The 11607-nt window shown below is 43.2% G+C and overlaps 1 protein-coding gene across 1 annotated transcript in view; it reads right to left on the reverse strand.

Moving 5' to 3' along the window:
- Window positions 1–10691, reverse strand: part of FAT3 (FAT atypical cadherin 3) — a 353905-nt gene extending 343214 nt beyond the window's left edge. Inside the window, 1 exon segment of the mRNA XM_075742391.1 lies at window positions 9853–10691. The gene's annotated coding sequence lies outside the window, so the exon portion shown is untranslated.
- Between the last annotated feature and the right edge of the window lie 916 nt (window positions 10692–11607).

Consider the following 11607-nt stretch of genomic DNA (forward strand, 5'->3'; position numbering starts at 1 on the left):
ACAGTGTCATGACTCCATTATGTTGTTGAAAATGGCAGCCACTAGGAAGAACAGGCACATCTCTCAATGCTTCACCCTTCTCCATTTGCTCTCCTGGAGTCGGGATCATTTGCAGCCCAAGGTCAAGTTGCAAATCTTTTCTCTCAAATTCTGGACAGAAAGCAAATGCCACAGGCACACCAAACACTGGTTGGGGTAAATCACCCAAACACATGAGACAGGGTCAGGTCTGGTCCCTCTGACCGTGCATTCATCGTGTCTCACCCCAGTTTGCTGCCAGTCTCCTTGGTCTGGACTTCTCCCCTCCTGCTGGGAGCCCACGCTGCAGCGGTGCCACGCCAACTCCCCAAAGTCGCAGCAGATAAGTCTTCCTAATGGGGGCCACCCCGTTCCTTACACGCTTTGACAAGCAGCGAAGCTGTTAGCAAGGTGCACACCTTGCAGTGCATGACACTGAACGTCCAACTTAGTGCTCGCCAATAAATGGGGCAGGTCACATCTCCCCAAGCTGCTGATCCACGTCCCTGAAACACAGCCAGCCGCTGGCTCCACATCTTCTGGTCGTGCACCAGGAGGGGAGGAGGCGGTGCAGGCAACCCCGTATCATCCCACCACATCCCCCTCTGTGCCTCCGAAATCCAGGCGTGGCTGTGCCGAGCTGCTCCGCTGCTCCTGCCCTGTGCCAAAGGCGCTGTGCCCGTGCGCAGCTCCCAGGGACTGCCCTGGGCAAAGGCACATGGATGTTCCCTCTTAGAGCATCCCACAGAAGTAAACTCGCAACACATGCCTCTCAGCCACATACACACTGTTTTCCCATGTTTTTTCTTCTGGCAAGAGATGAGGAAAGCTGCTCACCTGAAATAAAAGCACTCCAGTCCAAATAACAACTGTTAGCTCATGCCCAGTGAGGCTCGTTGCTGCTGAATTTAAAACCTCAATTGAAAAGTTTCACATAGCAAGGCATTACTTGCATACAGCTGTTCTTCCTCAAGCTCCTCTATGCACCCATTGAAAGTCAGCTGCCATTTCAATCTGACCCCTGCAAATCTCAAGAAAGGTTAAAAAAAAAAAAAAAAAAGCTATGTCAGAAAGCATCAGGTCAAAGATCAAAGTCATCAGGAATACCTTTGCCTGATTTGAAGCTGCACTATCTGTCTCCTCCGTATTTTTAAGATGAAAGGATAGAGCAAAAAAGTAAGAGCTATAAAATAGCAACACATCAGCTTGCCAAAAGAAACCCAGCAAACTTACAAATCCATACAGAAGGGGGGAAAAAAAGAAGCGTGTCTCACTTGTGAAACTATTATGGATAAGGAGAAAATGTCTGTGGCTATAATATATTTCTATACCACTTTTATAAGAAAAGGCTCTCAATAGCTTTTGGCATATGAAAGCCAGTATGAGGACTGCAATAAAACTGAGTGTACTGTAAAAGAGCCATCTCACATGTATCCCTGGAATTTATGTTCAAATGCTACTGTATTAAATTCTGTATTCTGTGGCTTTTGGAAAAATGATTTTATTTTATTAAATGAACTACGCAATATATTGTTTCTCTGAAGAAAAAGTATCGGTAGGAACATAAAGTAGTTCTTTTAACACTAAAAAAAAGTGGTTTAAAGTTAAAAAACGCTTTCAGTAAGCGAGCACACTTCTAGTGTGAGTGGAGGTGTACACACAAACACGCACAGCCCTTCTCACCATGCTCAGCTGCCCTCATACCTCATGTAACTACACATCCTGTGACAGTTACAGTCATTTAAGAGTATAAATCCTTGTTGCTGTGTTTCTAGGGGATATCCTAAGGCCCAATGAGGTCTCAGAGAACATGAAAGCATTAATTTTTTTTTTTTTGACATGCAAAAATATTGCTCCCAAACAGACATTCCTCAAGTGCATATAAAAGCATCCCTTGCAGCAAGCGGAACAAGCTGACGTGCTGCACGCCGTGGAGGTAACACACAGGTAACGCATGCGGTGCATCACTGTACATCACCGTACGAGCCTGGGCATCACAGCCTGATGCTCCTACCAACTTCTTTGCAAGAGCTGCAGACACTCTTCAACTGAACCAAAGACCTATTATATTCAGGCACAATCTTTTCATGCCACAGCTTGGTCATCACTTTATGGCAGGATAAGCCACCGTGGCCACCAAAGCAGCTGTCCTGGGCTCACCCTTCCCCAACCCCCCTTTTTTTTAGTATTTTTTGTTGATTTTGTTCTCACCGGGGATTGAGCTGCCCTATTGCAAATATGCCTGCGAACAAAAGGGAGGGAGGGAGATGGGAACGGGTGCCTGGGGCAGGCGGGAGGGATCCTTTCCATGTCCATGGCAGCTCAAACTGTTTGTCAAACAACAGCCGGAGTTGAGGCAACCAAGATGGTGTGTAAAGAGCAGAAAGTACCTTCGAGAAACATACTGAACACTATCAAAATACCCAAGTCTTAAACAGACACATGAAGTATTTAAATGCTTTCACACCCATAACAAATTTTGTTTACTGCCCAGCATTTAAACAGCTTTTTCTTTACTATTGTAAGATTGTTCCCAAACAGTGTGAATTTGATGTTGCAATGAATAGTAGCACTTCAACTCCTATTTACAACCCATTCAGTGACATAATTCCACAAATAGCACGCAGGATTTCCACACTTTATGAAATAAAACCTGTTCTTGGCTCAAAAGAAATTGTGCAAATTAGCTGACAAAAATCACTTCCTTTTTGGTTTTTCTCTCTGATATAGAAAATTAAAGGAAAAAAGAGAAACACTAACCACGTAATATGAAAAACTTTATTAAAACCATTGAAATCATCAAGCATTGTTAACGTCCCTCTCGTAATTATATGCAAAATGCTCAGTATCCAAGGAAACAGCGTAGTAATGAAGTTGGAGACTACTGTATAAATGCACCTTCTAAATCACCACCAAGAATGTCTATTCCAGAGGGACTGGCCAGTTTATTAGTGTGTGACACCCTGATCGCTTAGACATGCTACAGCTTAAAAACAAAAAGCTAACAAGCTACTTTTGCATAAAGGACCCTTTTGTCTGCCGTTTATGAACAGCCCCTTCTTAGCATCTAGTTACAGAGTTCCTCGGCAGAGTTGCAGATTTCTCTAAGCCTGTATTCACCTTCATGAGAGTTGTTCAGAAATCTGTAATGATGGGCTCTAATTAAACTGCATCATCAGCAACAAATGAAGCAGAGACACTGTCCTTTGCTTCAACCGCTCAGCAAACTCAGATGTGCAATAGGAGAAATGCTGAAACTCCACTCTTCTCCGGAGGCCGTTGGTCTGAAATCCATTTCATTAGCACCAAGCATTAACACAAACTGACTTCTGCCCACATTATTAAAATTAATTTCAAAATTAATACTTATGCTCCAATATCAACAGCTTGCTCTCAGGGATGTTTCCTAGGACGACAAGCAGGTCTACAGTAAGGAAGCCAATGCAAAATTAATTCCTGCTCTTTGGTGTTAGCACTTAGGCCATCATGCCAAATCCCTAACGTTTCAAGCTCAATTTCAGCAAGCATTCTTTTATTTTCTTGATTTCTGTGGCAGCTTATTCCACCCAACAACCACTGAATATAATGCAGTTCCAGCCAGGTTCAACCACTCCGTCACGTTGTGGATGAACTTTGGCATTCCTCCCTTCCAGCAGAGTGACAGCTTTATAGGAGCACATACCTCAACATCCCTGCTTCTTCCATCAGATGCCCCTGTAATCTTTCTCTGTGACCTTTACATCCTGGCAGAACTGAATTCCCTTTAGCTTATTCTTTTCCATGACTGTAACACCCTTTATATAAGTAGATAGCCTAAGCTACACGCAGGCAGAGATAGCCAAGTGCTAGAATAACCCGGCTGCCAGCTCCCACCCGATGGCACATACAGCCATCCAACTCTGCTGCTTTTTTGGATGCTCTCAGGCACCGTGCTGATTTGGTAAAAAAGGATCCATCGGCTTCATGCTGCCTCCTCTTTTGTGCCCTGTCTCTTTGGTTTTCACAGACTTTACTCCTTTCCCGTTGCAACCCTCGTTGCCTCTGTATACAGATCCAAAGGCAACTTGTCTGCCCTTCTCCTCCCACCCACGCTGCTTTGGGGGGTCTTGCATCATTGAAACAACACTTGCATCTTCAGTAAATTCTGTCACTTTTCTTACACCTTCCCTCTTCCAGATCAGAGTGGGGCTGATCTTCATTTCTCACCACCACAAACAGCTTCATCTCACGAAACACCTCGCTGCTTTGTCTGGTGCTTTCTCCTCTCAAGCTCTGAAGCTCACTTTCACACACCACAATAACTGATCTTGCCCAATTAACCTTTTTAGCTGGCTCCTATACCTAAGACGTTTTATTAAAAGGCTACAGAAATTAGGGCCATAGCTCTCTCTCACTACTCCTTTTTTCTCTCTCTTTGTCAATACATCCCAGTTGTACAGCATGCCCTAATGGCAATTTCTGTATCAGTATATCTGCAAATCTGGCTTACAGTACCACAGTTATCTGATGCTCCCCTAGATCTCTCTTTAGATTGCTTTCTTTAAACCTCCTCTATAACTTCACAAATGGGTTACCAGATTGGCTAAAACCTATATTTTCTAACGGCATTCTTTTACCTGAAGCAGTTGTGTACTTGCAGCAGTTAAGTAAGTGAATTTTCTCATTCCTACTCCATTTTACTGTACTCCCAGCTCATCCACTTCACCAGCACTAGTTTTTTCTTTTGCCTACAACCAACAGTGACCACAGCAGTAATCTTGAGAATATCAATCCTCTCTCAAAAGCCACATCAGAGATGGAATTACTAGAAATAATACACCAATGAAGTCAAAACCCAGCAACGGTCAAAACCTGTCAGCACTGTGAGAGCTGGTGAACCTTAGCCAGGCACTTTCTGCTTAATGAAAAATGATACTTAAAAGTTACGATTCCAACCAAAGCTGGTTAAGTCAGGAAATTCAAGTCTGGAAAGGTAAGGGGACATTTCAGTAACCTTCCAGAATGCTGCTGCTTATGCAGACTCACCAAGAACTCACCAGCAAGGAAACGCTGAGGGGATCTGAACTAATCTGATTTCTAAAAGACAGGTGTCGGATGCAAAACTACAAGTATTAACTGCCTCCACAAAGTTCATCACCAAAAGGGTAGCTCTCCTAGCCAAGTCACCAGCAGCCTTATGTCCAGAGGTACAAGGCACCTATAACTCCATTCAATGGGAATGTCACTGTTCACTGCCATGGGAAATGAGAGCTCTTCACCTCTCTCTGTTTTAGCTTACTTACTGTGGTTCATGCTTATTTGTCTGCCGTGAATGTCATGAGGTTTAATTAGTTTTGGTCTGTAAAACACACTGAGATCCCCGGAAAAGCTCTATATACATTCACAGTAGGATCCCTGCAAGATAATTTTCTTGGCATCCCTGGAGTAAGCAGCATGAGCAGCCAGAGGACAACTCCAAAGACGAGGTGCTCGAAGCTAAGCTGTCTGCAATCCTGATCTCTATCTGGAAGATCAAAAGTTTCTGGGGCAGCATTTTGGTTGAACACATGCTGAAACCGATGTGGGAGTTAACAGTGGTTTTACAGAACAGTGCAGGCAAAAACATTCTCATCAGCATCTTTCAGTAAAAATAAAGGTTAAAAAGAAACCCCACCTTAAAATGGAAATAATAGTGGAAAAAATTGGAAATCAACAACACTAACAAAAGCACCATATGGGTTTTTTAAATATCCCAAACAGCTTAAAGTTGCCCAGACTTCTGTATTCATTAATTGCTCAGGACACAGATTTATTTATTTATGGCTCAGAAAAGAATTCCCAGCTCAGAGGCTTTCCAAAGAACAACCCTCCCCAGTTCTGCACGGCCACCTCGGCCAACTCGCCCTGCCGTTTCTCATTCTGATGCTAATGCAGTTCAAACAACCCAACCTCGCATTTTTTATCTATGCAATAAGCCTATCTTTAGGTCACTTAGTTGTGTCAGTTTAAATCACAACATTCCCATAGAGAAAAATCTGATCATTTTATTTACTTCTGAGGACAGAGAAGGGAGAAGAAAAAAGTTCATTACAAAAATGCTTTTTTTTTGTTTGTGGTGCCTAATTCAAGCCCCACTGAAATCTGCATGAATTTAAACAGCAGTTGAACCATGAGAAACAACACATTTTAATTAAGACTTGCACAGCTACCTTCAAGACAGGATACTCTGAAAATATCTGACCACGCATAGGCATATCATACTATATAGTTATATATTATTAGGCCTTATCCAAAGTCTGCTAGAATAAAGGCCAAGGTCCCACTGATCTCTGTGGGCTTCAGATCTCTCTCTTTTGCAAAATAAGCCTGGATTCTGCCACTCCGGCTTTCACAAGCATCCACACAGGGATACTCACAGGGCTTCTCACAAGAGGGAAAAACCATAAAGTTGAAGCCATCCATGAAAGGTACTGGATTTATTCCAGATGTGGAACTGTTTTTAATTAATTTGGAAGTATTTGAAGTATTTGCTCATTAAATATGCTTTGCACTTCACACATGCACGTAAGAGAGTAAGAAAACCCAAAATTGAAGCCAAAATCATGTCTTATTAAAAAGACTCTGACATCATTTTTAGCAAAATTAGGCTCACATGAAGGCAACAGTTAGAGCACTGCCATAACACACCACACCAATATCCACAGCACGGGGTTCCTGCACTGCCCATCTCCAGAAAACCTCACCTTGACCTGGAGTACTCACTGGTCAGGAGCTCTCCCACCCACCTCCACTCAGCCCTGCACCTCTCTGGACAGGATGCTTCCCAATGTGACCATCACCGTCACCCAGGGCAACACTTTAACTTCTACGTATCTGTCCTCTAGAGAAGGATGAAACAACTTAAGGTCAATCTATGTGACAAATCATCATTACCCATAAAAATTTAGCATATGATCATACAGAAGAAGATTCAAGCAGCCAAGAAGGGAGGAAATACACTTTGTTCAACTTTCAAGGTCTCGAGCCAATGCCTACCAGCCACCTGCCACCATTCAACTCCAATTAAAGAAATCTATGAGCGTACCATAGTCATCTACAGATGTGAGAAGCAAACAAAAATTACAGCCTCCCACTTTTGTCAAGTTCACAGCAAAAAGCTCCACCACAGAGACACAAGAGTGAATTTGGACACCTGCACCAAGGCTGGGCCCGCTCCTGTCCAAGCCGGGCAAGAAGGAGGTTGTGCACAGTGACACTCAGGATGGTCCACAGGCAGAAGACCACAGACCCTCGAGTGCAGGCAAAGCATAGACACGTTTCTGCTATATGTAAACTTGCAACGGGACGCCGTTCACCCCAGAAGCGTGGCATTCCTTGAGGAAGAGGACCTGTATCAGCCCATGCTATGCTCCACACAACCACGGTCGGATGCTCCCCAGCATCCAGAGGATCCAGGTTAGGTCGGATATTTCCTCCGCACGCTACAAACCCTACTAGCATCGTCGTATGTGGTACTCCGTGGTAACAGACATTAACATAACGCAGCTCTTGCCTCCCCTCTAGCGGCTCACCCACCACAACCGCTCGCATGTCTTCTGCTGCCGCTGCCAAGGCGCGAAGGGCTGGAGCCTGTCCCCTGGCAAAGTCACTAACTACAAGCTGAGCTTCTACGTCTCCCGAGCCCGGGCTCAGTGCCATGGCCAGGCAGGGGTGTTGTTGCACAAGGCAGAAATGAGCACATCTGGGCAGAAGCAGAGCTCTTCTGCTTCCACGGGAGCCCAAGACTCCTGGTTTTGAGATGAGGTGAGCAAAATTGCCATTTAGTATGAAGAACCATGGCTAAGTTCAGAACACAATTATTTTTACTTTTTTTTAATTATTTCTCAGAGACTTGAAAGAATCAGGTGTTTAGTGACTATGAAACACTCAAACTTTTCCTGCCCGAAGACTAAGTTTTATATCGGACAACAATGGTTTTTTCACCAAGGGTCAAAATTAGTTCTAGTGATCACCAGACAAGTCAGTCTCTCAATGATCTCTAATCAATTTTATGAAGTGCTACCAAACTGTGTGTGATGCTCTCCTGTTCAAAACCAGCATACCAACATTAAAAAACCCCAAAACTTCACATTTCTTCACAAGTCATCTTTTTTTTTTTCCCCTAAAAAAAACCAAGCAGGAACATTCAAGTTTCTTTCCTTTGGTTGCCAGTGCTAAAATATGCTAACAGCATTAAGGCAAGGGACGACTTGCAGAGCTCACAATCTGTATTCAGCATAATTAGCAGATGCCAATTTAACTTATTACTGCTGCTTCTTTTCTATATTATAAAAAGGATGTCAATGAAAACCTGTTATCTAAATGACTGTTTTCTCAGTGCTGATATAAAGCAACAATAATGGGAAAATAGAGTCACAGAGCATGTGTTAGGAAATATCTGATTTTGAAATGACATTATAAACAGCTACAGTAAAGAAAGAAATTAATGCCTGCAGACAGGACTTTTCTCTGTTCCTTCCCACTTTGCATTTTTAGACTGTTTTTAAACTAATTACATATTTGGTAGCATTCCTAGCTATTCAAATAAGCAACGCAACATTCAAGGTAAAGCGATGTTATTAAACGAGGTTGCTGAAGTGTCTCAGTCATTTCAAAGCATGAGAAATGAGCACCCTTAAGACGCATTTTCTATGCAGCGAACTAACAGCTAAGAAGTAAGAACACAAATACCTGCAAAAGAAACCAAAGCAAGCCCTAAAAATCAGCCTCTTCCAAAATGCCAAATAACAGACCGTGTCACAGCTAAGGGGACAGTTACAGGGTGCACTTTGCCTGCCTGCGAAGCTGAAACACATTTTTTATAAAACAAAGCCCTCTTGAACTAAGAGGCTGTTGAAAGATGCATCCAGCGCTGCGCACACACAAAAAAAGCACTGCACACCAAGGTTGTGGATTAAACAGGTTTCTAACATATCAACGATACAACGATCCAGTCCAGGCATCATTTGCTGCTACTTCTACTCGGTGAACACGCCTTCCCGCTAACATTTCTGCATATTACAATGCAGTGGAAAAAAAAAAAAAACAAAAAAACAAACTATCTTCTGACTCTCGGGGCTAAGTTGAAAAGCCTTGTAAGGCTATGCTTCTCTGCTGCTTTAATCGATTTCAGCTATAACTTCATTTGTTATGCCTAGCAGACAGTGTAAACTTCACCCTTCCCAAGAATTAAGAAAAAAAATAACATTTCATACTCTCCCATAAGCAGCGTATGTAAAGCACAATCCAGAACCGCTGCACACATACCCCAATCAAATTGGTCTCTGTGGAAACTAATAACTTTCCACAGTATGCACTGTAATCCAAGTAATAATTTTAAACAGGCATAAGCTGCAGTGTGCTGAACTAAGGCATTCTTACCTTGCAAAGAGTGCTTGAAGACGTTTAGTTACAGTAAAAGAGGAGACTGTGCATGTTGCCAAGTATTTCCCATGTAAAGGGGATATGCTTTACCCCACACATGCGCACGCACACACAAACTGGGTGCCTGTGCTTCCTAGGTAGAGAAAGAGGACCAAAAAAGATAAGCAGCAGCGATAATGCCCCGGCTTTACGTCTCAATCAGTAGCGAGTAAAGCTGGAGGAACCATTTGAGATGAAAAGGGGAAAAATTCCAAGAAGCAAGATTTTTTTCTCCTCTGGATGCAAAGAGCTTTGCTTGGGTGACCTATAATACCTTAATACAAAAATCTTCACAACCCACCTCCCTCCTGAGCCAGTTAATTGCACATGTCAAATGACATTGCACAAACAATGCACAAAGACTTTAAGAAAAAATATTAAAGAATCCCTTACCTTTTAGTCAGAATAAGTGACAGATAACAGGCATGAGAAACTCAGTTGGCACAGTTGCTGTACATATTTCTCTGCGGACTTCTCTTTAGTGGTCCCAAAAGCACTGAACATAAAAAAACTCCAGCCTGTCTGCTTCATTCTTCAGCAACAGAGATACATGCTGTCACGGTAACGCGAAAAAGCAAAAAGAACTACAGATCTTAGTTTTTAAAGCCTTTGTGCTTATAGGGAAGAAAAAGAGGGAGCAGGGAAAAGAACAGAGCAAACACTTTTTCTAAGAGAAATCTGGTCTTGGCTGTAGAAGTAACCACAGCACAGAATCATTCAGTTTGAATTTCCCTGTTTGCAAGATCCTTGGGAAAAATAAAAAAAAAATAAAAATCAGTCTTTAGGGAAAAAAAATCAAATGCATGGATGGGGGAAGGGAGAGGAGGAGGGTACTGCTCCTATGTGACATACATATGGAATGAGCATTAGAACAATGCTGACAGGACAGCTAAGCAACTGCACTCTGGGGCAGCAGTTTTCAAAGCAGAGCTTTTGCAGCTTTGCAGAAAGGAGAAGAAAACAATAAAAAAAAAAAAGCCCTCTGCAAAGGGGAAAAAAAAAAAAGAAAAAGGAAAGAAAAAGAATGGAAAAGAAAGGAGCTGTTAATTCACGAAGAACTACCGGACTTAAAAAAAAAAAAAAAGAGTTGCCTAATTTCTGAAAGGGGGGGCGGGTGGGAAACGCCGCGACTGCTTTCCAGCAATGCAAGCAGAAGCCTTGATGTCTAGTGCACTTACATTTTATGCGGCGCACAGTGGGTCCCCTCCTCCCCGCCTGCCTCCCTCCTTCCCTCCCTCCTTCCCTCCCTCCCTCCCTCCCTCCGCCCTCTCTGCCTAGGAAGCTCTCCCTCCCAGGGGACAAGAATTCCAGTGGACCCAATTAACACTGTACTTTGCTGGCTCCTTGGTATGATCGATATTAAATAAGCTGAATTTTAGCAGCACTGAAAAATAAAGCAGCCATGTAACGCGTGGCTGATGGAAGCTGCGGGTTTCTTTTCCCCCAACTTCCCTACTCCCCCAGTCTCGAAACGAACCAACGCGGGGGGGGGGGGGGGAATTAAAAATTAACATGTGCCAGCGCCAGTGACACAAGCTGCATCAGATATTTGTTAGAAACTTGATGGAAGCCGAACATCGGCTGCTCATTTCACTAGCTTCGGCAGTACTTTATTAAAGTGGATTTACAAATCAATGGAAGGAATCCAAAGGTTCACAAACAGGCTCTTTCATCAGGTCCGCTGCCTGGCCGTACAGGAAGTTTGCCGAAGGGGTCTGGGGGCAGTTTCACCAGCACACTTGTTTTCAGTGGACTCCCAACAACATGACTTGTTTGGTTTGGTGAAAGAAATGCAGTAAGAGTGCAGTTCAGTGCTTTAAGGGAATGCAGCCTAGTGTGTTTACTGCTTCATTCCCGCAGCACGTGCGTCAAGGCACCCTACAAATTGCAAATTATTTTAATTTGAAGGGGGAAGTGGTTGGGAGGCAGTAACCTTCTTTGGTCCTGTTTTCCCTGATCTATCAATCACAGATTGCCATGTAAAAACAATCTACTACAGGCTCTGTCTATAGAGGAAAAGCAATTACTAGCATTAACTCTTGCCGTTGCAAATTAATACAATGCAGTCCACAATGATAGAGTCTGCCTGCAAGCCATTAATTTAAGAATAAATGGGTGGTTTGCTTAAATCCAACTGGTCTGAAATTC

This window comes from Balearica regulorum, chromosome 1 (assembly GCF_011004875.1).
Source record: "Balearica regulorum gibbericeps isolate bBalReg1 chromosome 1, bBalReg1.pri, whole genome shotgun sequence".
Lineage (NCBI taxonomy): Eukaryota > Metazoa > Chordata > Aves > Gruiformes > Gruidae > Balearica > Balearica regulorum.